Source organism: Panthera tigris, chromosome A1 (genome assembly GCF_018350195.1).
Source record: "Panthera tigris isolate Pti1 chromosome A1, P.tigris_Pti1_mat1.1, whole genome shotgun sequence".
Classification (NCBI taxonomy): Eukaryota; Metazoa; Chordata; class Mammalia; order Carnivora; family Felidae; genus Panthera; species Panthera tigris.
In genome coordinates this window covers 122,193,465-122,219,810 of record NC_056660.1, presented here as the reverse complement: position 1 = coordinate 122,219,810, position 26,346 = coordinate 122,193,465, and the positions used below count along the sequence as shown (strand labels likewise).

General features: G+C 42.2%; 1 protein-coding gene across 1 annotated transcript in view; it reads left to right on the top strand.

Moving 5' to 3' along the window:
* Positions 1–26,346, top strand: part of DPYSL3 (dihydropyrimidinase like 3) — a 111,091-nt gene that overhangs the window by 24,214 nt on the left and 60,531 nt on the right. The gene's annotated exons all lie outside the window — the stretch shown is intronic.

The window sequence follows — 26,346 nt, the reverse complement described above, 5'->3', positions numbered from 1 at the left end:
CTCAGTTTACTTCCTTTGTCATCCTGCTTCCTCTCTTTCCCCAAGTAAAGGCCGCCGTGGCCCTTTCCCTTCTCTCTCTTCATTCTTTCATCAGACAAGATAAAATGGCCTTCAGTGAGTCAGCAAGGATGACACTACCAACCAGCTGTTTGCTCGTCTGGAGTTTCAGGCTGCGGCACCTTCTCAGAGTATACGGCCACCTTGAGTTTCCTCGCTGTAGCCTGGTAGGTAATTCAGGATTTAGACAGTGGAGTAGAAACAACCAGGTTCAAATCCTGGCTCAGCATTTTATTAGCTGTGTGACCTTAGGCAAATGACCTCCCTAAGCCTCAGTTTAGTCATCTGTAAAATGAGCATGGCTGTTATATGTGTATCATGGGGTTGTTGGGAAGATGAAAGAAGATAATTCATGTAAGGCCCTAAATCCAGCGTGCCTCAGATTTCATAAACCCTCAGTACATGATACCTTTTGTTACTGCCTGTCACCATTATTTTTTTTATGAACTCCTGAAGCAGGTTGAACTTAGGAATTTATTCCACAAATGTCTATTGGTCACCTATTAGGTGTCAGATACTGTGAAAATAATTGGTGAACCCAAAAGGAGCAAAATGCAAACCTGACCTGTGCAATTAGAAGAGAGTTCTTGCCTTTAAGGTGCTAACAGTTTGGGAAACGTGGGGTGGGGTGCAGGAAGGTTGGCCATGTTTGAAACCACACTTATAGTACAGTGTGATGGGTATTACAATAGGGGTGTGCACAAAGGGCCAGAGGAGCCAAGAGACAGATGGGGGACAGAACCAAGACTTGGGGGACAGGGAAAGCTTCCCGTGGCCTCAGTGCACATTTGAGTTAGCTTCTAACACATGGTGTTAGAAATGTATGCTTGTGTGTGTGGGCAGGGGAAGAGGGACTGTGGCATGGGAGGTGGGGGTTCCAAGCAGAGGATCTGTAAAGGAGAAAGCATGGCATGCTTAAGTACCTGAAGTTCTATAGATAGGGCATAAGTTGGGTAACAGTCAAAGGCAGAGAGGTCAGCCAGAGCCAAATTATGCAGAGTCTTACAGAGCATGTGCAGGGCCACACATCCCCGGAGCCACCGTGGACTCTCTTGGCTGCCTCCGTCTTCGCAGAGATGCCTTCTGCATCTCGGAACATAAATCCTACATATTATGGCATTTGTCTAACCAGTAATCGATCGTCTCCTTTCTTACTAAGACAGCCCTAATTTTGTTGAGGGAGCCAGTGTACCCTGCTTGAAAAACTCCCATTTTCCAGCTTCCCTTACAGAGTTCTGCATAGCTGAATGCCAGTCCTAACTGACAATGATGTGTTCAGCCTGGAGATACAATGAAAATCATGAAGTCAGAATGGATATTAAGAAGATCTGTAAACCTCCACTAACAGACCAATAAACACAAAGGGAATGTTTGAAGCTTTGACAAATGTGTCATCTTCTACAGTGCATAACCCAGGATAAATCCTTTATTAAAGAACATTTTTATAAAAGCAGTAATTAAAGAGAGAGCTCAAAATGTTAGGACACAGGAGATATGAATTCTGGTCCTAGTTCTAAACAGTCTAATTGTGATCCTAAATGAGCCATTAACTATCGAATAATATAATTCCCTGGGAAAATGGAAACAAATAAAGTCTCTACTACAGTGCTCTTGTGAAATCAAATGAAATATGGTAATGACAGTAACACTAGCTAATGTTCATTGTTTCCTATATCCCAGGCACTGTTTTAAGCCTTTTACATGTATCATTTCACTTAAAGCACAAAACATTCTGATCATCTACGAGTGCTACCATTTTATAAATACATGAAGTGAGGCAGTATAAATAACTTGCCCAGGGTCAGAAAGCTTCTAGTGGGAAGAGTCAGGGTTAGAATCACTGTGGTGTGACTCCAGAGCCAGAGATCACATTCTTACAACCAAACTCATCATGTAGTAGAGATTTTGAAAAATGATATTGCACACAAAGAGAAGATTATTATCATGTCCACCTGTGACTTGATGGATTACTGAGAATTAAAATAAGTAAAATATGGTAAATACGAACCTTTATTTGGTGTTTGAGGATTCTTTTTTTTTTTTTTTTTTTAATTTTTTGTGTTTTGTTTTTTTTTTTACATTTGAGAGGTGGGGGGCAGAGAAAGAGGAGACACAGAATCCAAAGCAGGCTCCAGGCTCCGTGCTGTCAGTACAGAGCCACACACGGGGCTCAAACCCACGAACTGTGAGATCATGACCTGAACCAAAGTTGGACGCTTAACTGACTGAGCCAACGTGGTGCCCCTGGTGTTTGAGAATTCTTTAAAAATGCCAGGGGTGTCTCAAAATCTGATATAGTTTCAGAGTCAAAATTCCTTTCTCTCTGACTACCTTTGACATCTTTTCTTGGTTTTCGAGTTGTATAATTTTAGTAAAGGCTTAGGTGTTTTTCTTTTTCCTTTTCTGAATTTAACATAGTTTCTGAATCTGAAGATTCGTGTCTTTTTACAGTTCTGGAGCTAAACGTAGGGTGAAACAACCTCATTGATATGCAGGGCTCTCAGCCTCTTTATCCTATTTTTCCATTTCTTTTCATTCTTTGCCACAATTAAAGTTATTTCATCATATTTACATTCCAGTTCACAAATTCTCTTTTCAGTTGTACTTAATCTGCTGTGTAACTGTCCATTAAGGGTTTGCTTTCATTGGCTATTTTTTTTTTTCATTGCTAAAAGATCATTTCTAGAAGATTTTGATCATATCTTATTCTGTCCTTGAACTTAAGTTTTATTTGTATTTGGAATTTTATCAGTTTAAACATTCTGATTTTATTTAATCTATCTGATTGTTTTATTGTATGGAGTTTTGAGAAGTCTTAGTATATTAACTAAATCTTGTTCACAGTAGATTATTTTATGTGTTTCATCATTTATAATTTTGAATTCATGTTAGGTAGTGCTTTTTTTAAATGAATCTAATAAACCTAGGTCCAAGGTGTCTCTTTTGAGTAGTTTTGCTTTTGCCAGATGCCCCAGTGGTATGTTTGCCATGACCATTTTTATTTTTTTAATTTTATTATCATTATTTTTTAAAGATATAATTTATTGTTAAGTTGGCTAACATACAGTGTATACAGTGTGCTCTTGATTTTGGAGGTAGATTTTCATGACCATTTTTAGTATTAATATTTCACGTTAGGAATTCCTAGTCTGTGAGAATGGAATCCAGGGGCACGTGGGTGGCTCAGTCAGTTAAGCATCTGACTCTTGATTTTGGCTCAGGTTATGATCCTGATGGTTAGTGAGTTGGATTCCTGTATCAGGCTCTGTGCTGACAGTGTGGAGCCTGCTTGGGATTCTCTCTCTCACTCTCTCAGCCCCTCCCCCACTCTCACTCTCACACACTCTCTCAAAATAAATAAACAAACTTTAAAAAAAATAAAATGAAATCCAAACCTGGGTGAGGGTCCACCCGTAATTACAAATTCTGAGGAGACTCACCCTAGAGTTCAGAACACCCAATACCTAGAACACCCAATCAAGAGCATGGACCCTCTTCTATTAATAAGACAATTGGATGCATATCCCCCTCTTGTATTAATAAAAATATTTTCTTAGTTTATTTTTTTCACAGAAGGAACAAGATTTACATGGGAATCTCTGCCTAATCCCTCTTGTTTTAGTGTGGACCAAAGGGTCTTCCTTGTTTTTTGTTCTGTCTGGAGTTTAAATGCAAACCCTTGGTTACTAAGGTAGACAGATTCCTGTAAGACAGACGAAGCATCATCTCTTGCTTACTTCTATTTTTAACTCCCTTGTTTTGGCCTTAACTATGCATATACATATTCTGTGTCGGAATAGCTAGTTTTCTAATCTACTGTATTAAAAAAAATAATGTACTCTATTGCTCTGCTCATCATTATGAATGTCAGTTATTTTATGTATGTATGTATGTATGTATGTATGTATGTATGTATGTATATGTATTTTTTAATGTTTACTCAGTTTTGAGGGGAGAGAGAGAGAGAGGGAGAGAGAAAATGAGTGGGAGAAGGGCACAGAGAGAGGGAGACACAGAATCTGAAGCAGGCTCCAGGGTCTGAGCTGTCAGCACAGAGCCCGCCATGGGGCTCGAACCCACAAACTGTAGATCACAACCTGAGCCAAGTTGGATGCTTAAACGACTGGGCCACCCAGGCCCAGTTATTTTATAGTCATAAAAAACTGTCCTCTGATTGTACCCTGGACAACTAACAATTTATGTTTAATTCAAATAAAATCAATTTATTTCTTCTTTTGCTTAAGTAACTAAGGAACTAATGGGTATTAGAGCTTAATTTTCCATGCTAAAATTATAGACTAATTCATATCCTTTATTTAATTTTGAACTTCAAAATGTGGTTTATGACCATTTGTAACTATACCAGTTCCAGCCCTAGCTTCACCACTTGCTATATGAGCTCAGTCAAGTAACAAAATATTGTGCATCCATTTCTTCATGGTATGAAAGGACCATAGCAATAGTATCAACAATAGTAGTAATGATGTCTTGGCAGGCTGTTGTGAGAAATAAGTGAATATGTGTCAAACATCCAGAGAAGTTCCTGAGCACATAACACTTACTCGTAACTTCTGTCATTATTACTGTTACTGTCTGTAGAAGCAGTATAATAATCACATACTTGTTTCTGAGGATATCTTTGTTCACTGCTGCTACTTTGTGTGTGGACTTGTAATCTAAATAAAGTAGCCTCAGATTGTTTTCACTGTAATATTCCCTGTAAAAACCGTTAAGAGTGTTTTCAGGAGTTTGAGTCATTGTCCTCGTTACGATAACATGTTAAGACAATCCTTTACGTGGGAATTTTTTCTGTAGTTTCTAATTACTTTCGTCTTTCCACCTTTCTAAAGGTATCTTTTACTTCTTTAATGTAGTTTGTGTTTATAAAGTAGCCTTGAAGCTCTGCTTTTATTGTTCTCTCCAGGCGCTCTTTCCATTCTCTTGAATAATTTTCCATGATGAGCAATTTGCGTTGTGATTTCGATCTTTGTATCCAGTCTTTAGCAGTGAGGATCACATTTATAAGAACAGTCAGGAAAATCATATACATGCCAGCTCTCAGGTCTGGGTAACTTCTTTGAAACTCACCTTGACTTTGCTTTTGAAATGCCACTGTTGTAACTTTTTTATTTTGAAATGATTACAGGCTCCCACAAAGTTGCAAAAATAATACACAGAATTCTTCGAACACTTCCCTCAGCTTTTGCCAATGGTCACATCTTATATGCTAGCAGCACGATATCAAAACCAGGACTCTAACAATGGTACAATGATGTTGACTAGATGCCAGGGCCTTAATCAAGTTTCACCAATTTTTACATGCATTTTATGTGCTTGTGTGTGGTTCTGTGCAATTTTATCCTGCGCATATCCATATACCCACTCTTACAACCCAAATACAGGATCAGCCCATCACTACAAGACACCCATCACTGCCAGTTTATTGTCACACCTACTCCATTCCTGTCCCCTGGCAACCACTCATCTGTTTTCCATTGCTGTAGTTTGTCATGTTGAGGATTATACGAATGGAATCACACAGTGCATCACTTTGTGAAGTGATTGTTATTCATTAAGCCTAAGGCCCTTAAGAGCCAGCCTAGTTTTTCGTCTGTGCAAGGTTTAACCCTTTTTATTGCTGAGTAGTATTGCACTGTGTGGATGTACCAGACTTTATTTGCCCATTCACGTCTTGAAAGACATTTGACTTGTTTCCACTTGCTGGCTATTATGAATAGAATGCTATGATCATTTGTGTACAAGTTTTTGTTGTTTTTAAATAATTTTTAAAAATGTTTATTTATTTTTGAGAGACACACAGAGTATGAGTGGGGCAGGGACAGAGAGAGAGGGAGACACAGAAGCGAAAGCAGGCTCCAGGCTCTGAGCTGTCAGTGCAAAGCCTGATGCAGGGCTCAAACTCAGGAACCGTGAGATCATGACCTGAGTCAAAGTCAGATGCTTAACCAACTGAGCACCCCTGTGTACAAGTTTTTGAAGGAACACAAGTTTTCATTTCTTTGAGATAAATGCCCAAAAGTGCAATTGCTAAGTTGAATACTTACTGCATATTTAGTCTTGCAGGAAGCTGCCAAATTAGTTTTTGGAGTAGCTGTGCCATTTAACATTCCCACCAACAGTGTATGAGAGGAGTACTATTTTTGACACAATGGTATTTTCTCCTTTGAGAAAGCTACGAAAGGGTGCCTGGGTGGCTCAGTCAGTTAAGTGTCTGACTCTTGATTTCAGCTCGGGTCATGATCTTGTGTTTCATGAGATTGAGCCCTGCTTTGGGCTCTGTGCTGACAGTGCAGAGCCTGCTTGGGATTCTCTCTCTCCCTGTCTCTCTGCCCTTTTCCTTCTTGTGCACGCGTACTCTCTGTCTCTCAAAATAAATAAATAAACTTAAAAAAATATAAGACTATGAAAATCCAGATTAAAAAAAATTGTTAATTGGGCCCCTGGCTGGCTTAGTTAAGCATTTGACTTTGGCTCAGGTCATGATCTCACCGTTCATTCGTGAGTTTGAGTCTCGCATTGGGTGATCACGAGCCCTGCCTCTCCCTTTCTCTCTCTCTCTCTCTCTCTCTCTCTCTCTCTCTCTCTCTCTCTTCTTCTTCTCCTTCCCTCCCTCCCACCCTCTCTCTCTCCTTCCCTCCCACACACTCTCTCTCTCTGCTCCTTGCTCACTTGCTGTCTCTCTCTTTCTCTCTCTCTCTCTCTCTCAAAAAAAAACTACTCCTTAGGTTGTGGTGATGGTTGTATAACTCTGTGAATACGCTAAAAAAAACCATGCTGAAATTTAAGTGGTGAACTTTATGGTATGTAAGTTATATCAATAAGTATGTAGAAAGAAAAAGGATGTTACAAGAAGGGATCCAGTGGTATTAACGAAAATCTTACTCTTTCACCAAATTTCTATTGTTTTTAAGAATTTACCATGTGGCGTGCATTACACATAATGTTTTGTACACATCAAAATCCTGACCCATTTACTAGCTAGGATGTCATTTACCCATTCTCAACTTCCACATCCTGTTCGGTAAATGGGAAAAAGAAAATTACCTCCCTTTGTGAGGATTAAATGAAATAATGCATATAAAAGCATTTAGAGTGCTGCCTGCATAGTATCATTCCCCTTATTACTAAAATCATGAAAGGACATTTTCCTGTGAGCAGTTCATAACTGCCTGGTGATAGTGTTATGAGAAAGTGAGCCATGTGTATTAATAAGAGCTGGCAGGTTTTGTGCGCCGTTGTGTTTATAGGACAAGGGAAGCAGCTGATACTTACTGATCACCTACTATGGTCCAGACACCGTATTTCCTGTTTTACACACTTACTCCAAACATTGTTCTGCAGCAGAAAGTAGGATTCTCCCTATTTGGTGGAAGGGTAATAAGCAAACCCAACAAAGTTAAGATTTCCCAGTTTCGTAGAGCAAGGATATGATGCAGCCAGGATAGAAACCCACGTCTGTGTCCCAAGTTCACGCTTTTCTCCTTTCACACATAAATTGATGTAAATGAGACTTTTTTTCAAACACTGCAGTTAACTTACAGTACTTTGATTCTTGCAGCCTTTTTCTCCTTTTTATTCAGAAACTAAAATTTAGCATATCCATGGTTGTTGTTTCTAGGTATTTTAAATGTGGGGCTCCTGGGTGGCTCAGTTGGTTAAGTGTCTGACTCTTGACTTTGGCTCAGGTCATGATCTTCATGTTCATGAGTTTGAGCCCCACATCGGGCCCTGAGCTGACAGCGTGGGGCCTATTTGGGATCCTCTCTCTTCTCCCTCTCTCTTTGCTTTTCCCCCTCTTCTCTCTATCTCTCAAAATAAAAATAAAAATAAACTTAAAATAAAATACAATATTTTAAATATATTTTTAAAAGATCCTTAGGGTAGTTCAGAAAGAAGCCCAAGGTTTTATCCAACATGAATGTCCATCTGTTTAGAGCTTGAATGAGAATTGAACTGCAAAGGAAGAACTCTTTCCAGGGAAGTCCATTGCCAGAAGTGCTCAGGAAGAGAAGAGATATATTCTAGAGGTTAGAAGGCAAAGCCTCCCTGTGCTGAACTCAATTAAAACAAAACAAAACAAGACAAAACAAAACAAAACAAAACACTAAATCCAAGCTCAGAAGAAAAGAAAATTGTTTGCAATAATATGTGATTGAAACCATTTCTCAAGTTTATTCACCCATGGATTAGTCTTTGTGTTCTTTTTCTTCAGAGTCCTTCCTCTTTAGAAACTGCCAAGTGTTGTAATGGAAGCAAAGATGGGACTCTAATGTCAGCCAGTTTACTGAGAAAAACAACAAAGAGAAGTTTTTTCCTTTGTAGAGAGCCTCAAAGATTATGTATCCCATTCCTCAGGTTTATGGAGGAACTTGGCTGTAGGTTTCCACTGGAAAGAAACACAGGATTTGGAATTCCACTTGGAAAACTTAGGTCTTCTTGATTTCTGGATCAACCCAGAGAGAGAATCCCTGTGAGCATTCTCACACTGATGCGAGACAGGGGATCTTTGGCTAGGAACCCACTGACTTATTCTCTGGGCTTCAAGTGCCCTGCTTCATGTGTTGGCATGTTATAGCTTGTTTTATTTTAATTTATTTTATTGATTGTATTATGGGTAGGAGAAACAAGGTCTGGTTCCCATATGATTAACAAAACAAAACAAAGCAATCTTGGATTGGGTTAGGAAGGTTCTGTGAACCATGCAAAATGACCTTGAAACTGGCTGCAAACCCCACCGAGAATGAAAAATGGCGTGCACCAAGTTCCAGGAGGATGCTGCAGAGATCAGCCACAGGCACATTTCATTATGTGTTGTTATGAATGTCTTGGAAGGAGCCTGTAAACCTTTTCTGGTAATTAGATCTGCAGATGAGGGTAAATAGGGTGGTGTCACAGACCCTGGTGAGGAAGAGACATAGTGCAGAGCAACCTAGAGAGTAGAAAGATGGACAGGAAATGAATAAATGAGATCAGCCTGGAAAAGTAGAAATGTACATCTGGAGAAATACATAATTTGAAAAGCAGAGAGGTATTTAAAGGAGGGTCATACTTGGAAAGCAACAATGGTAAATAGGGCTTTGAATGGATATCAGTCCTGGATACGTTTGTAACATGATGGAATCATAATACTAAGGCTTAGTGTTCATATAACCTTTTGTAGTGCATTTTTTTGAAAACGGGCATTTCCATGATCTCATTTGATCCTCAGCTTAAAGACATTGGAAGCGAATAATTTATTCTCTATTAAAGAGATGAAGAGAAGGTAAATGAATTGCTTGAGGTCAAGCAATTTGTTAATAAAATGGTCATGGCTAAAACTTGGGTCTTATTGACTCCTTATTCGTTTTCTCTTTTCACAATGATACCTTTGTCGTTATGTCTTGGAGCTCACAATAGTTAATTGTTTGTGGCTCAGCATTTACCTGTCTCTTTCTGATACCGTGCACCATCTTATTTCATTTGAGACTGAATTTAGTGTTACTGAAACTTTGATGAGGGCATGAATCCCGCCCACCCCACCCCTATATAACTAGGATGAAGTGAGACAGCATGAGACGGATGGCAGATCTCTGGATGAAGGGTCAGAACCCCACATGAGAACCCCACATAGCCGTTAACTATGGGCTCGGGGGTGCACAAACCACGTGCCTGCTGTAGTCTCATGTGTTTCATCTGTAGGACTGAGTTGATAGCTGTGGTCTCGCAGAGTGATCTCTTTGAAGATCTAAGAAAAAAAAAATGAAGCTGGTGCAAACAGTCAGAGATGGAGCCAGAGAGGCTGGAGAAGTAGCTGCGGGCTGTGGGTACAGATACATGAAAACACCTGGACTGAGAACACTTAATTAGCATATGGCAAGCAGACAGACTTAAGTTTTCAAGGATCACCTTTACAAAGTTTATCTCATTCTATTCTTCTGTACCCTCTTAGAGATTTCCTATCTCGAAGTTCACTGTCACTGGTTTCTTCTCCTTGGTAATGATGTATGGGTGTCTGTGCACCCTCGTCTGTCCCTTTTGTGTGGACAGCACATAAGAATCTGCCCCACACATCTTCCTGGGTTCTGCCAAGATCACAGTGGCTGCCTTTGCTCTGAGGAGTGCCCGTGTGTCCACATGGGTGGGCTCCTTGCAGCCATGTGTGTGTGGTGATTCCTCCAACCCTTCTCCATTGGTGAGTAGATTGTAGAGTCACGATGGACTCAAGAAGAGCCAGTGAGATGTTTTCCAACTGGGAATTGGAACCCAGAGATACTCATTTTATTCTCTCACTGTGATTAGAATGAAGAAATATGGAGTGGCCGAATGTTTAGAGAAAACTTGTAGCTAATGTAAATAGAACTGCATGCAGGACTGTGAGGTCTCAGAAGGTAAAAGTGTCTGTGGCTGACGGATCCTGATTCCAGCCTGTCTGGATACTTACACTTGAATCCTTTTGATCTAGTCTCTCTTTTTTAAAAAATTGTTTTACTGCCATGGTTATCTTAACTTTTTAACTAAGAGCCAACCTTAGGGATATCTCATTAACATGCGAGTGAGTCTATCCAAAACCACCTCAGCCAGCCCAGTATCCTTCAGGATTCTGCTGTCAAGTAGGGTTTACGTTTGGTTCAAGTTTGTTTATGCATGTGTGTATGTATGCAAGCGTGCAGAGATGTAAATATGTATGTTAGCATGTATTCATCCAAGTCAGTCTTTCAACAAACATCTCAGGGGTGCCTTCATCTGTATGCTAGGCACTGTGCTGCCACTGGGGAGACAATGCTGAATTGTATCAGAGCCCCACCCCTTCCTCAAGGAGCCTGGGGAAGATGGCCAGTTAAACAGATAATCATAACATACTCTATAAACCCAGTGCTGGAGGTTGGCAGAGGCTCTGGGAAGCACCAAGGGGGCACTGAGATGTTGTGGAAAGCTTCCTGGAAGACAGGAAGACTGAATCATTAAAGATTGTTTGGAGGTTTCCAATTTAAGAAAGGGGACAAGTGTTTCTGGCAATAGGTCTGATATGGACAAGCGCTTGGAGGCAAGGAACAGCGTGATGTGAGAGAGGAGCTCCGTATTCCTAGGGTTACCTGAGCCTAATGTGCAAGTCAAGAGTGAAGAAAGGTGAGGCCACAGAGGTGAGCAGAGGCCAGGTGGGAGGGTGGTTTGTGCATGACATTCAGAATCTTAGACTTCAGCCACGGGGTATTGGGGAATGATTGGAAGCCCGCAGCTAAGTGAGGAGGTGACATTCAAGATGACACCTGAATGATAAGAAGGACACCAACTGGCTGAGGTTGATCCAGACTGAAGGAGCAGACAGGACAAAAGCACCCAAGATGGTTACGGTTCACCCAGGTTTCTGGTTAAGATGACCAGGTAAGGTGAGGTATCACCGGCTGCACTACTAAGCACTGGAGAAAGTGCAGAAAATTCTGGAACCTATCTGAGACATGCTGAGTGTCCCGGTTTCCCTAGAAAACAGATTGGCAAAGATTAACATACCAACAATTTATCAAGAGGATGATATTGAGATCAATACCAGTGGAAGGGAAAGGAAGGGAAGGATGCCAAAGTGGGCCGATGAGGTTGCAGACTCACTGTTCAAAGAGAGAATGAACCTCCAGCTCTGTTCCCAGTTTGGATAAAAGGGTCAGACACTTGGTACCAGTGTGGACCACCCCTGCCCCCAGGGCAGCGTCCTCTCCGGCAAGGTGGCTCTCCCCAGCTGAAGCAGTCGTGTTCAAAGATGGTTGACAACTGTGAGCATCTGCCACGGGCACTTGCAGCATCTGGGATCATAAGCCCTTTTTCCCAAAGGGGGATGTGGGCCGTGCACCACAGGGAGTGAGGTGGAGTGACACGCCTGTGCATCACTCACATGGACACTTCCTGTGTGCACTTGGATGGATGAGCCTGGAACTGAGGAGCAAGGGCTGGCCAGAGGCAAGGTTTGGGAGACAGTATCTTACAGTGGCATGAGTGCATGAATTTGGGGGGTCATGCACACTTTGAGAGCTTGAAGAAAAAAAATAGAGACACCCTCTCCATAAAACTATTTGTTTGGCTCTCTTTGGAGTGGGTTCACTTAATAACTTAGGTCACTTAGTAACACTCTGTACTCTGAGCAACATCACACAATATTTTAATTAATCTGAGTTATTAATCCCATTTCTTGGAGCATTTGCAGAACATCAGGTACTCCACCTCCCATGATTTCACCACTTGCTCATACCATAGGAGTTAACAGTGTTATCCCCCTGTTGGCAGATGAGGAAACTGAGAATTTGTCCGAGGACTCCACAGTCAGTATAAGACAGAGCTAGAACTGAAATAGCCATCTGTGTGACTAATAGAATTGAATTCCAGAATTCCATTTCTGGGCTCCATGGCAGGTTCTCTGTGCTCCCGCTTTGGCACTCTCAGGGTAACAGTGAATTCTTGCCAAGTAGGGAGGAGAACAGTTGACCCAAGTACTGGTGAAGCAGGTTGATTGGTATCACCTCTGGCGGCCATCACTGATGCGTGACGTGCATAGCTGGGGAAAGAGATTACTGCTGGCCCCTCTAGCATTCGGGGTGGTGCTGGCCAAGTCTCCTGAGGTGCTATGTTAGCTTGAGGGTGCCCCAGTGGTCGTAGGAGTTTTGTTAGGGGTGAGGAGCAGCTAATCCCCCCATTCTGTCCTTAACTGTCGATGATAGGGTGCCTCAAATATTTTTCTCGTGTGGATGTCATCATGGAGAGTAGAGGGCCTATCTTGTGTTCCCAAGTTAATTGGCTAGTTATTGTCTATTTTACTTGAAAACAAATTTCGTATGAGTGTCATTAGTTCTGTCTGTACTTCCAAGAGTTTTTTTAATCTTCTAATCCCCTTCACCCATTTTGCGCCCCCCCCCCCCACCTCCTCCCGCTGGCAACCATCAGTTTGTTTTCTATTTATGGGTCTGTTTTTGCCTTTTGTTTGTTTATTCTTTGTGTTTTGTTTTGTCTTTGTTTATTTTTTTTAGATTCCACATAGAGGTGAAATTATGGTATTTGTCTTTCTCTGTCTTACGTATTTCACTTAGCATAATGCCTTCTAGGTCCATTCATGGTGTCTAAACGGCAAAAATCACATTCTTTTTTATGGGTGGATAATATTTCATTATGTGTGTGTGTGTGTGTGTGTGTATCTTCTTTTTCCATTCATCTATGGATGGACACTTGGGCTGCTTCCATATCCTGGCTATTGTAAATAATGCTGCAGTGGACATAAAGTACATATATTTTTTCAAGTTAGTGTTTTTTTTCCTTTGAGTAAATATCAATAATGGAATTACTAGATCATATGATATTTCTCTTTTTAATTTTTGGAGAAATATCCATACTGTTTTCCACAGGGCCTGCACCAATTTACATTCCCACCAACAGTGCACGAGCATTCCCTTTTCTCCACATTCTTGCCAACACTTATTACTTCTTGTCTTTTGGAGTCTAGCCAATGTGACAGTATAAGGTGATCTCTCATCGTGGCTTTGATTTGCATTTCCCTGATGATTAGCAACTGACACTGAGCTTGTGTCTATTGGCCATCTGTATGTCTTCTTTGGAAAAATGTCTATTCAGATCCTCTGCCCCTTTTTCAATCAGATAATTTGTTTTTTAGTATGGAGTTGTACAAATTCATTATATATTTTGGATGTTAGCCCCTAATTGGATATATCACTTGTAAATATCTTTTCCCATTCATTAGGCTGCCTTTTTGTTTTGCCAATGATTTCCTTTGTTGTGCAAAAGCTTTTTATTTTCATGTAGTCCCAATAATTTCCATTGTCTGAGACATATCTAGAAACGTGTTGCTAAGGCCAGTGTCATAGAAATTACTGCCTGTCTTTCTTCTAGGAATTTTATGGGTTCAGGTCTCACATTTAGGTCTTTAATCCATTTTAAGTTTATTTTTGTGTATGGTGTAAGAAAGTGATCCCGTTTCATTCTTTTGTATGTTGCTGTCCAGTTTTCCCAACACCATTTGCTGAAGAGACTGTCTTCTTCCCATTGTATATTTTTTGGCTCCTTTCTTATAGAGTAAATTTTTTTTTCTTTACTGTTTATTTATTTTTGAGAGAGAGACAGAGTGTGAGGAGGGGAGGAGCAGAGAGACACAGAATCTGAAGGAGGCTCCAGGCTCTGAGCCATCAGCACAGTCCGACATAGGGCTTGAACTTATGGACTGTGAGATCATGACCTGAGCTGAAGTCGGACGCCTAATCGACTGAGCCACCCAGGAGCCCCCAGGCTGTTAATTCTAAAGTTATACAATTTGAAATGAATTCAGAAAATCTAACAGTATTTCTCTATTTCAGTCTCTGGTTCTGGTTGCTTATGTTCATTGTCCTCAATGAAAAAATGTGTACCTGGACCTTCAAAACTGACCAAACATTCTGCTTAGGCCCAGGTCACCAATTGATACTGAGTGTCCTGAGCTCAGAAATCCAGGGTTTCATGTGGAACCAGTGTGTAGAGGTGAGCGGTCCAGGAAGGAAGTACTCATTTGTTGACTTACCATTTATATGCAAAAAGAGCCTCTTTTCATTCGGTAGCTCCTTAGGGAATTTGCTCAGAGAAACCTGTGACTAGACCCTCAAGCATATGTTTCTGCCATTCCTGCTTCTCTGCAAAGATAAGGATCCAGAGGCTGATGAGGCCCCAGAGCCCTGGAGCATTTGCTATGACTGAATACAGGAAAGCAGAGGAAAAAAAGCCCCAAAAGACGTGCAGCCAAAGTCCCTTCCTGGAGAGGGATAGGAAACCTGGAAGATATAAACTGGGGTTGCCACTTTACATTTGGGGGCTGGCTTGCTGTTTGAGCCTCCATCCAAGAGTGTGTCTCACGTCCCTCATCTGGGAGTGAGCCCTTGTGCTGTACAGGGAGAGGTCTGAATCCAGTCGTGTGTGTTTCCGTTCAGCCCAAGGGTGAAACTGACTGCACTTAACTGCAGATTCTGCAGCTCCAGTCATGCTTTCACACAGGCTTTTAACATACGCACGGTCTGGTAGTTCCAGGATTCAATCTTGTGGTTTAGGGCGCAGTGGGAGTGGAGTGGGGTGGGCCAGGGAGGGAGGAGGTAGTTCCCTGGAGATAACTCACTGCTCTCTCAATTCTGAACAGGCAACAAACACTGCTTTGGAAAAAACAAAACAAGACAAAAACAATCCTCATCTTTGAGGGACAGAGTCCCTATTCTCTAGTGCCTAAATAACACAAGAATGTCTTAATGATCTAATGTCAGAAATTCACATGACTCTATGCCAGGCAGGTAGCATAAGAGAAGCCACCACTATGTCAAGGAAAAGGAAGCAGCAGACACACATAATGCAAAAGTACGTGTTCTGTCCAAAAGACAGCCAGTATTTGACTTTAGCTGATGGGCTCCAGTGTGTATCTGGAAACATGGAATCACCAAGTTTTCCAGTTAAAACATTTTTTTTTCTTTTTTATTAAAATTTTTTTAATGTTTATTTTTGAGACAGAGAGAGACACAGCATGAGTGGGGGAGGGGTAGAGAGAAAGGGAGACAGAATCTGAAGCAGGCTCCAGGCTCTGAGCTGTCAGCACAGAGCCTGACATGGGGTTTGAACTCACAAACTGTGAGATCATGACCTGAGCCGAAGTCAGACAGTTAACCGACTGAGCCACCCAGGAGTCCCTCAGTTTTCCAATTTTAAAAGTATCTAAATTTGAGTGTGAAATATGTACTTTTAAAAATATTGGCTAAATAAAAAAATTGTCATTCCACATATATATTCATTTAATACCAGCCTCACTTTGCATATTGGGTTTCCTAGGAAGCAGATTCTGAGAAGGGTAATGTGCAGGAAGTTTATTAGAGAGTGTTCCTGGGATCAGGATCTGTGCAAGGGAAGGGAAGGGGATGGTTAGGCAGAGGGGGAAGTTGAACTGTGATGTGGTCTACAATGCTTTAGCTAACCTGACACGCTTTGGAGTTGTTACCCTTTTGTGGCTAGGAGGCCAGGCCTTTTTATGCTCACATTAACCAATTACTGGATCAGGCTGCCCTTGGGGTGGGGACAGGGTTACCTGAAATAAGGGCAGTTTTCAGAAAGGGCTGATGCTGACTGACGAGAGCACCCGGAGGACCGAGTCCTTCCATTCTAGATAGGGGGGGCTGGGTGGAGTTACCTCGTGTCTGCTACAGACCTCTCCTTGCACTGCCCACATTCACTTCATTGTGTAAGTTCTGGAATCACCAACTCTAGAACCTAGGTGTACCTCTTCTTTTGGGGGGTCAGGGCCTTTTTCACACAGCCTGTCTTAGAGCCACACTAATACTCATTATTGTTCTCTACTGATCATTCTAGATTCTCTTCATTCTTAGCTAACTTCTTCCCTGGTCCAGGTGATTTGCTTGGTGTTAGGACATGGACCCTCCTCTCCGAGGGGTAAGAGTCCCTGGTCACCATGCCCTTCTCAGGTTATGGCTGATGTACTTGTCTATTTATTGGCAAGACTGGGCAAGGTAGTACCTACAAGAACCCATGTGGATCACAAGGGTGTCATACGTACTCTTCCCTGCCCCCATTGTGTAACAGCAGCCCTTCCTGCTCCCGATAATATGGGTCCTATAAGGAAGCCCCTTCTTTCCTTGCCTGTTTAGTCCCCTGGCAGAGAAAGGTTTGTGTGCCCCATAGCAGCAGTATCTTTTCAGTCAGTAGGACTCTTGCTATGCCCCCTGGTGGAAAGGTTCCCCCTTTGGTGAAAATATACGAGACAACTCAGAGTTACAGGGATGTGAAGCACATATGTCCCACTTGGGTCCCTGGGAGTGATGGTCAAAGAGGTCACTCTTGCTTCTTCCCCTTGGTTCTTAGACTCATGTAATCTTCTTTTGGGGATATAGTACCTTATAAAGGGCACGGATTTAAAATTTACAGTGCATTCAGGAGGATGGTGCCTTATCCTTGCAAGGAATCATCTCTGAATTGGTGCTGTGGTTGTGCCTTCAGGAGATCATCCCTCCACGTTTAGGATGGCAGCTTCTAGGTGAGGCAGTATTTGATAGAACTACAGCATCCTGTAGTCACATGACCTTTCATGGTCCTTATTTGCTATTAAATAGGCGCCTTAGTCTGATGTGATGTTATGGAACCCGTGTCGATGCATCAAACACTCCTTAGTGTTGAGCTGAGGCTCTAGCAGCAGCAGAGGCAAGTCCATACCTGAAATATGTGTTCATTTCTGTAAATGATGTGTCTTTACTGTGTGAAAAGTGTCACTGTGTTTTCCAGTGTGAAAGGTATCCAGTGTAGTCAACTTGTCCCCCTTGGGTGTGTGGATCTTTGAGGGGTGGTGGCATACTGAGGAGGCAGTGTTGGTTTCTCTTGCTGGCAGGATGGACGTTGGACAGCATTGTAGTTGAATCAGCACCTATGGGTAGGTATTGGTTCCCCCATAGTCTCTATCTGTGTTACTCTGTCTACTCCAGTCATGTACCCATTGAACCAACACTGGGCGGTTGATGATGGAGTCTGACTGATGTCAACTAACTGATGTCACTTCATCTACCTTGTTCTTTAGTTCCTCTTCTGTGACAGATGAGTGTTTCTAGAGCCCCCAAGTAACCCCTCTCAGGCTTTTTTGATCTCTTAGGACATATCTTGCCAACAGATGCACAAAACAAATCAAGATAAAGCACAGATGCTCACAGTTAAGAGCTGTGGCATCTTTTTTTTTTTTAATGTTTTATTTATTCTTGAGAGAAAGAGAGACAGAGCATGAATGAGGGAGGGGCACAGCGAGAGAGGGAGACACAGAATCCGAAGCAGACTCCAGGCTCTGAGCTGTCAGCACAGAGTCCGATGTGGGGCTTGAACTCACGAGCCGTGAGATCATGACCCGAGCTGAAGTTGTACGCTCAGCCGACTGAGCCACCCAGGTGCCCCGAGAGCTGTGGCATCTTGATGCTGAGATGCTGAGTGTAGCTCCCAGGCAAGGAGATTGGCGGTGCCCAGGGTGCACATTGCCTCTCTCACAGCTCACTGCCAAACAGATGCCGAATGCTATTGTCACCTTTTTTTTCATAGAAGCAAAACTCCTCTTCAAATTTCTTTTGGTTAGCAAAAACAGGTACTAAGATAGGTCTTTCATGGTAGTGAAGTGGTGTAACATGAGCTTTCAAAGAGCGGGGCGTACCTGTACCCCCAGTGCCATGGGATAGACAGCGTCCTGTGGCTAAGGTGGCAGGGCTGTCAGCACTGTGCCAAGGATCTGCAGAGAGCCGTTTCCTGCTCCAGGTATCACTCAGAGCTCACAGCTTTTTATATAAATGGGCTGTGAGAGCATTTCCAGCTATGGAATATGTTGCTCCTAAAACCTAAAGCCCCCCCGCCCCCCCACCAGGCTTTGTGCTTTTTTCTTTGCAGTGGGAGTTGTCCAATGTAGTAATTTGTTCTTTACTCTAGACGAAGTGCTGTGGCATGTCCTGGTCCACGGGACTCCCGAAATTGTCAGCTCCCTGAAGCTTTGTGGTCTTTATCTCCCACTCTCTAAAGTTCTGGTGTCCTTTGTGAACACTCTGCAGCTCATGTGTCTTACCAAAGCCTTCAGCGAACTTGGCGCTTCTTGCTCATCTCATCAGTTTTGCGTAATGTCATCAAAAGAGTGTACCAGTAGGACGTTCTTCAAGATGTCTGGACAACTTAGATCTTTTCAGGCTGTATTATAATGGAAGGAAGGATAATTAACATGGCCCTGGGGTCAGACTCTTCACGCATATTGTCATCGGTTTGAAGGGCATGCAAACTGCTTTTCTCTTCTTTTCTGACCAGGATGGAGAAGAACTCATTGCATAGTTCGGTGGCTGTGTACCACGTACCTGAGGCCATGACATTATGTCCTAGAGAAATATCACAATACCTTCAATTTGGGCTATTAATTGATTGAGTTATGCATTGGGCTTTGTCTGACTTTTGTAGTATCCAGACTAGTGAATTAAATGACTATATAATGGGGAATCCCAGCCCCATAGCATTTCAGTCTCTTAGGGTGTTGATGACCTCTGCCATTCTCTTAGGATGCAAAATTTTTTAAAATTTGCTATCTTGATTTAACATCCTGGGGTAGAGGTGGGGAACAGTTTTAGAGCCTTCTGCTTGGTCTTCCCAACTTGATTGCTGTTACCCCACAGGCTAAGAAACCAATGTGGGTGTGCTATTTGCCATATTTTTCCATTCCAATTAATCAATAGTGGTTTGTGAAAATGACCAGTAGGTTGATCTGTAAGCCTAATCAGCCAAAAGTAAGGCCAGGAGTCCATTTATTACCTGGCCTTAGCATGCTTTCACTGTAACAGAGGAGCTATGTTGATGCCTCGTCTCTTGGTATCATTGTTGGCTGGGAATTCATATCCACCTGCCTTCTCAGGGTCTAGGGCCGTATTTCCCACTTTACAGTGGCATTAGTATTTGCCCTAGGACCCTTGAGGAAGGACAAAGGACCAGAGGAATCATTACCATATGTACTGGTCATGGTGTTGCAGGATCTTTCCTCATGATAACCCAGCTTCTCCTTCAGTTAACATTTTGCAAGCCTCAAAACTAGGTCAGATCTAGAAAGTAGGCGTGAGCGAGGACTTTTTAGTGGAGTAACTGCCTTCAGCCTGATGATCATCCATCCTTGATTCATTTTGATTACTACCTATTTTAGTTTCCTACTGCAGTTGTAGTACATGTGACCTCACCTGTGTGTCTAACATGTGTTGGGCCAGAGATGGAGGTGAACACAGTAAGTTATCCCTCCACCGTCCCAACCTTACCCCCTAACCCTAGCCAGTATGGCTCTGACTGTGGCTTTGAAATGAACTGCCATTAAAGCTTATGAAGGTTGGAGGCCTTCAGAACCATCCTCTACTGAAGAAATGAATGAGAATCTCTATCTAGGGAGAAGTAGGTTTACACACCTTCCTCAGGCTGGTATCAGTATGATTTTGGAATAAGTCTGTGGGAATATTTTGTGTGTGTCTATGATATATTGTTTTTCTTTTCTGGCTTATGTGTATCAAAGGTAGAATTGTCAGGTTATTTCTGTGTATTTAGTGTATAAACATCTAATTATAGCAGGTGAATCACCACCTTGATTTTCATTTTGAGATACTGGAAGTACATGACTAAGATTTCCTTTGTTTGAACTGTGGGCAAAATTAATGGACCCAAATGACTTAATGGACAGTTCTGAGATTAAATGTGTATTTTTACTGATATTAGAATAGCTTATATGTTTCACAAAGGCCTGGTGTGTGGTTTTTGCCCCTTCAGAACTCTTTCTGTATTTGTTTGGAGCTATTTTTTTCCTCCATCCTTCAAAGAAGGACCAAGGGAAATGATTCCCCATATTAATATGGCAAAGTATAAATTTGTTTTTAAAAAAGTAGAAAATATTTTCAATGGTCAACACTGTGTAAATGGCTATTTTAGATATTTTGGAGATTAAAAGGAAGGCAGAGAATATTCTTGAGTTTCCCCTCTATTCAATGTATTTTTTATTGCATTAATTCTACTCTATTTCAAGCATTGTGAAAGAGCTGGGGACTGCAAAAATAAATAAGACATAGTCCCTGGCATAAACAAGTTTGGAAAATCAGAACAGTAAAAGTCATGGCAGAATAGTCATGTCATACCATCTAGTTAACTTGCTTTGTGCTAAAAATTTTACATGAATGATCTTCATAAATCTTCAATATGTTCACTATCTTTCATCTCTCTGTACACTGATGCCCTCCTTTCTTGCTTAACCAGCCTAGATCCCATACTTCATCCTCAGTTCCCTGTGGAGGAACCATCTTTGCTCTTTGCTATGGGCAAGACCTCCATTTGAACACTAGATGTCACCTGCGTTGCCCATCCGAGAATGATAGGGCTCTGGTCTCAATTCTCTCCTGGCATCTTGAAGTTTCTTCTCAGCCCCATCTGCCTACAACCATGCTGTTATTTCTCTCACATGAGATTCCACTCTTTCTCCCTGTTACTGCCCCATTTCCCTGTGCCCATTTACAATAAAATCCACTGAGAGAGGTGTCTACATTAGATGTCTCCAATTTCCACTTTGATGGTCTCTTGGAAATGCTCTGATCAGTTTCCACCACCACGACTTCATTAGGACTGAGCCGGTACACATACATACAGAGTAGGTACTCGGTAAATATGATTCGAAGAATTTAATATATGGTCCCCAGAAAACCACTATGAGGTGCCTATTAAGATACTCATTGTATAGGTGCTCAGGTCAAGGCCTCAGAGACCTTGACAGTGTTTTTCATGCACAGATTAATTCTCACTTCTCCAGTAGCGTTTAACAAAGTGAACACGTTCCCTCTTTGAAATAGTTTAGAGTCTTGACCTTCCGAACACCATGTTCTCACAGTGTAGCGTCTGTCTCATTGACCACTCTCTCCACTTCTTTTTCTGGTTGCTCATTTCTCCTCAGAACACTTACTTCCTCAGACCTGTCTGCCCTCTGTCTCCCTCATTTCGTTGGTGGTCTCCCCCAGCATTGTTAAATAATACCTAGAGGCTGACACTTCCCAAATCGGTGCCTCAGGCCCAGATCTTCCGTTAGCTTTTCAATCCCAGATACTCACCTTCCTGCTCAACATTTCAGTTCGATATTTAATAGGAATGTCCAGAGACCTGTTCCCAATCTTTCCCCCAATGCTATTCCTCCCACTTTTCCCCTGTCTCAGTGAGGTACACCTTCATCTTTTCAGTTGCTCAGGTCCACAAATTTAGTGTAATTCTCAATTCCTCTTTTTCTCACACCCTGGTCAAAAGTCCATCAGCAAATACTGTTAGCTTTACCTTGGGATATATCTGGTATGTGTCCATTTCTCACTGCTTCTCCTATTACCATTTGGTCCAAGCTACCATCATCTCACCTGGCTTTCTGTGACCTCCCTATGTAAAATTCCAGCCGAAACTCAAGACACTGGAATGACTTTCACCTTCCCACCCTAGGTTTATTTATCCTCAGTTCACTTCCTACCACTTTAAACAATACATATTGTAATTCTTAACCATTGACTTGTTCCTTTACTAAAATGTAAATTTCAAGAGGGCATGGATTTTGTCTACTTTATTCAAATATTTGTATTCCTAATGTCTAGGTGCCTATCCTATATAATCAATCAGGCAGTCAATCAGTCAATAAGAACCAAGATCCCTCTGTTTCCAAATCCACATCCTTAAACAACACACCATTCTTAGTCCCTAGTTTTCCCTCTAAACCCAGTATCAATTGTTTTTTAATTCTTTAAGTTAACACAAGGCTCTTGATGTTCTCATACATTTTGATGGTAGCTCCTTTCAAAGGCATGGCTCTCTAATCAGTGCTCAGGCACCAAATCTATTCTACTGAGTCATTCTTTGTCCCATGTATTGTCTTAGAGTCTTGTGACTGTATCATATTAACAAAGGGATTTCCTCACCAGCTTGAATTCACCTGCTGTGAAATCTGGAATCAGGAGACTCTAAGAAGCCTTAGGAGAAGCAAAAATAGATATTCTTAAATCTAGATTCTAACCACATGCACTTTAGCTGTAAAAACATTTTTATTCCTTTTATTTACTCTTTCTTCAGACGCAATTTAAAAATCACATAGGCACTCACCTAATAATTATTGAGCAATTTCTATGGGCAGAGTCCTGTTTCACACACTAAGGATAAATAAAACCAATACATTCCCTGCCCTCGAGAAGCTTACATTCTAAATGATGGGGAGAAGAATACTCAATGATAAATTAATATAGATAAATGAATATACATATGGTGAAAAGTACCATGAAGATAAAGCAGGCATGAAAGGGCACCAATAAATGCCTTATTTTAGAGTAAGGGTATAATGTAAAGTGCATGAGATCTGGGATATTATTATTATTATTATTATTATTATTATTCACCTCTATAATACTAGCCCCTGGAAAAGTATTAGTGTGTAATAAGCTCAATATAAACATCATGTGAATATTGTGAAAATGAATGGATGAATGAATGATGGAAGAGACCCAGGGAGGAGGTTACTGCATTAGTCCAAGGGATACATGATGGTAGCTAGGCACAGAAAGAAGCTTTGCAGATTAAGAGATCATAGTATTTTCAGATGACATGAAGAATACAACTGGTTAACTAGTTTGATGTCCTTTATTCAATGGAAAACAATCCATAGACTGGGGGAGTACAGTGCCTCACAAGCAGTGAAACACACTTCCTGAAGGATTTCGGGCAAGAGTGAGTTTTACAGGGAGTTAGAAGAAGCAACTTGCAAACAGGGCATGGTTGACTAGGGATTTCCTTATAATACTAGCAGGTCCTATTTTCTAGGGTAAAGTAAGCTAGCTAGACAGGTTGGAGGATTGGGATGGATGTTTGTTAGGTTTCCTTGACTGGTGTTTCTTCCTGTAAGTGGAAGCTGACTTAGGTTTAGGTTTGTGACATGGTCCTGACCACTGGAGCAGCCTCCATTTTGTGGGTCTCAATATATGAATTAACTTTATCATTCTGCATATAGTTAAGAGACAGAACAAATAGCATTTCCTGGAAGACTGGATATGGAGTGCAAATTGGATGGATTGAAGGAGAAGAGTCAAGGACGATACCACGCCTTTGGTCTGAGTAACTAGAATAAAGTAGCTTTGATTGAGGTGTGGAAGTCTACCAATATGATAGGTTTGGTGGCCAAAATTAAGTTTCTTTGGGGCCATAAATTGTCTCCCTGTGTCTCCTTTCCTTTTTCTCATAGTTTCCTGAGATACTTAAAGCCAATCACTGCTGTGTGTCCAAGGAAAACCATTCAGAGTCATTCTTCTGTGGAAAACATCCATGCTGGTTCCACTCCTCATTCTCTTGGCCAGACACAGAGGCATCCTGTGTCCATGGCTGCCTTTCTTATTCAAAGACAGGCCCAGCCAAGGAAGGCTTTTTCCTTCAAACTCATCCTGGACACTTTCTTTTGATTTAAGAAAGAAAAAGACGATTGAGGGGACACCAGAGGGGGAAAATAGTGTTTGTTGTACATTTCTGATTGTAGCAACAGCTTGAACCGATTAGCTGGTTATTATGCATTCCTGTGCCTGGCTTGTCACTCTGGAGAAACACATCACAAGTCCATTCTCCATGGCCTCTAGCATGCAAACCTGACCTCAAAGAGTTTAACCCCAAGTCTTCTAATTTGAAACAACACACACACACACACACACACACACACACACACACACACACAATCAAGTGATCAAAAATATGGCATAAATCTTTTTAGTACAGAGTGTTCTGGATTATAATGACAGGAACACAGGAGATAAATAGGATGCAAGGAAGGGAAAGAAACTCCTAATATTAAAAAAGAAAAAAAGGCAGTGGTATTTCCTTAGGATTGTAAATATCCCCTACATATTTTTGCTTTTCTGAAGAACTTGCAAGAACCCTTCCAGCAAGTTTACAACACATCTTTGGGAAAGATACAGAGAGAGCTGTGCAGGGTTTCATAGTATGTAGTTAATTCTCTTTTTACCCTGTTCTAAATATAATCCTGCTCATTTGCATGCCAATCCCCAGAATGCTTTGTAATTTCACAACTCTTGGCTAGTGGTCTCAGCATAAGAACAAAGCAAAATGTTTTGGGCGTGACTTTGGCCTTAAACCCTGCTTAGGCTTTGCAAAAGAGTACGGTGACGTGACTTTGCCTGGCATTCATCCTTCTAGCCAGAGTATCACAGAAATAAAGTGGGAACGGCTGTGGACTTTTCCTGGGAAGACTGCATTCAGTCCAGTTATCCATGAATAACCAGAAGCTTGGGTTAATTCACTTGAGAGGAGGGTGTGTTTCAGGAGGCTTGGTCTCCCCTTCCTTTATGTGACCAGGCTGGTTCATTTTAGGTTTATGGAAAGCTCAAGCTGGAGTATCCTGTATCCTCTTCCAGTGGATGCTTTATATAGTTCCTCTATTTCAGAGAAAGCCTTCAATTTAATGAAACGATGTCCAGAAGTGTGGTCAGTGGCCTGCCTTATAGAAATGTGAATTTCAGATCCTTAACAGACCTAGTTGTGCATAGTGACATCTGCAGAATATTTAGTAGGCCATTAGCAATGACAGCTGAGGAGTGGGGATGGTACGAGACTGGTCTTGAAAGGGTTTTACAATTCTCACATAGCAAGCCATTTTTGTTATTTAAATGGTGTTTGGAATCATTTTTAAGGAGAGCCTAGGGACCGCCAGTTAACCCCCACCATAAAGGCCCCTCCAAAAATGTCTCCCTTGGCCATTTAATTCTAGTGAGTAGGCGAAGGACCATATATTCCCGCGTCAAAAGGCCATGTTTTTGTTCGCAATAACAATCAGCTCTGCCAAAAGTAAACCAGGGATTTTGAGCAACGCACATGGTTCACTACCCAGGGGAAGCAACAGTAGTGAGCACACATCCATAGCTGCGCACCAGTAATGTGCCAGGGCCCTCCACGTACAGGTGTTTTCTGCTCTGCTCTTCACCCACAGAGCAGCTGTAATGCTCTTTCATCCATTCTGAGAGCCAGGCAGCGGATCCTGTAAAACATACTGTTTTGAGAATATTTTTAAAACACAGAGAACTGTTGATGGTAACTGACACGATAGCCCCTCGCAGCCCTGCGAGAGTGAGTGGTTGCTTTACGTTTTCCGATAGGTATTGCCAGGGTCTCCGGAGAGCAGCGGGCCTGCCGGGCTGCACAAAGTGTGAGCAGGTCTCGGCTTTCTCGGGGTTTGCGCCGCGGGTTTACACCCGCAGCTACCGGCAGAGGCGGCCCTTCGCTGTAACAAAGACCGCGCCGCCGCCTGTAAGCCCGCGCGAAGGCGGAGGAGAGCGGGCTCTGCAGGAGGGTAGTTGGAAGCCGTCCCCTATCCAAAATGAGGATCGGGATGGTGGGAAAGCAGACCCGGGGCTGGCCGAGGGCGTTGGCGCTTCCCGGGGCTCGACCCCAGAGGCCAGGGTTGGGCGGCCGGGCGAGGGGGCGGGGGCGGGAGGCGATGCTCTCGCTCTTCTTCCTCCACCCGGGACTGCAGCATCCCCGCCCCGAAAAGTCCCTCGCGCCCCCTGGTGGCTGTGAGCGGGCTGGCTCCGCCGCACTCGTAAGGCACACAAAAAAAAAAAGCAAGAAAAAGAAAAAGTGGGTGAGGCAGATGCAAAGAGGGAAATCAATAGGGATAAGAGAGAAGAGGGAGGAGTCGCGGAGCAGCCATTCCTGTCTCACGGGGTCCCAGCTGGCACGGCA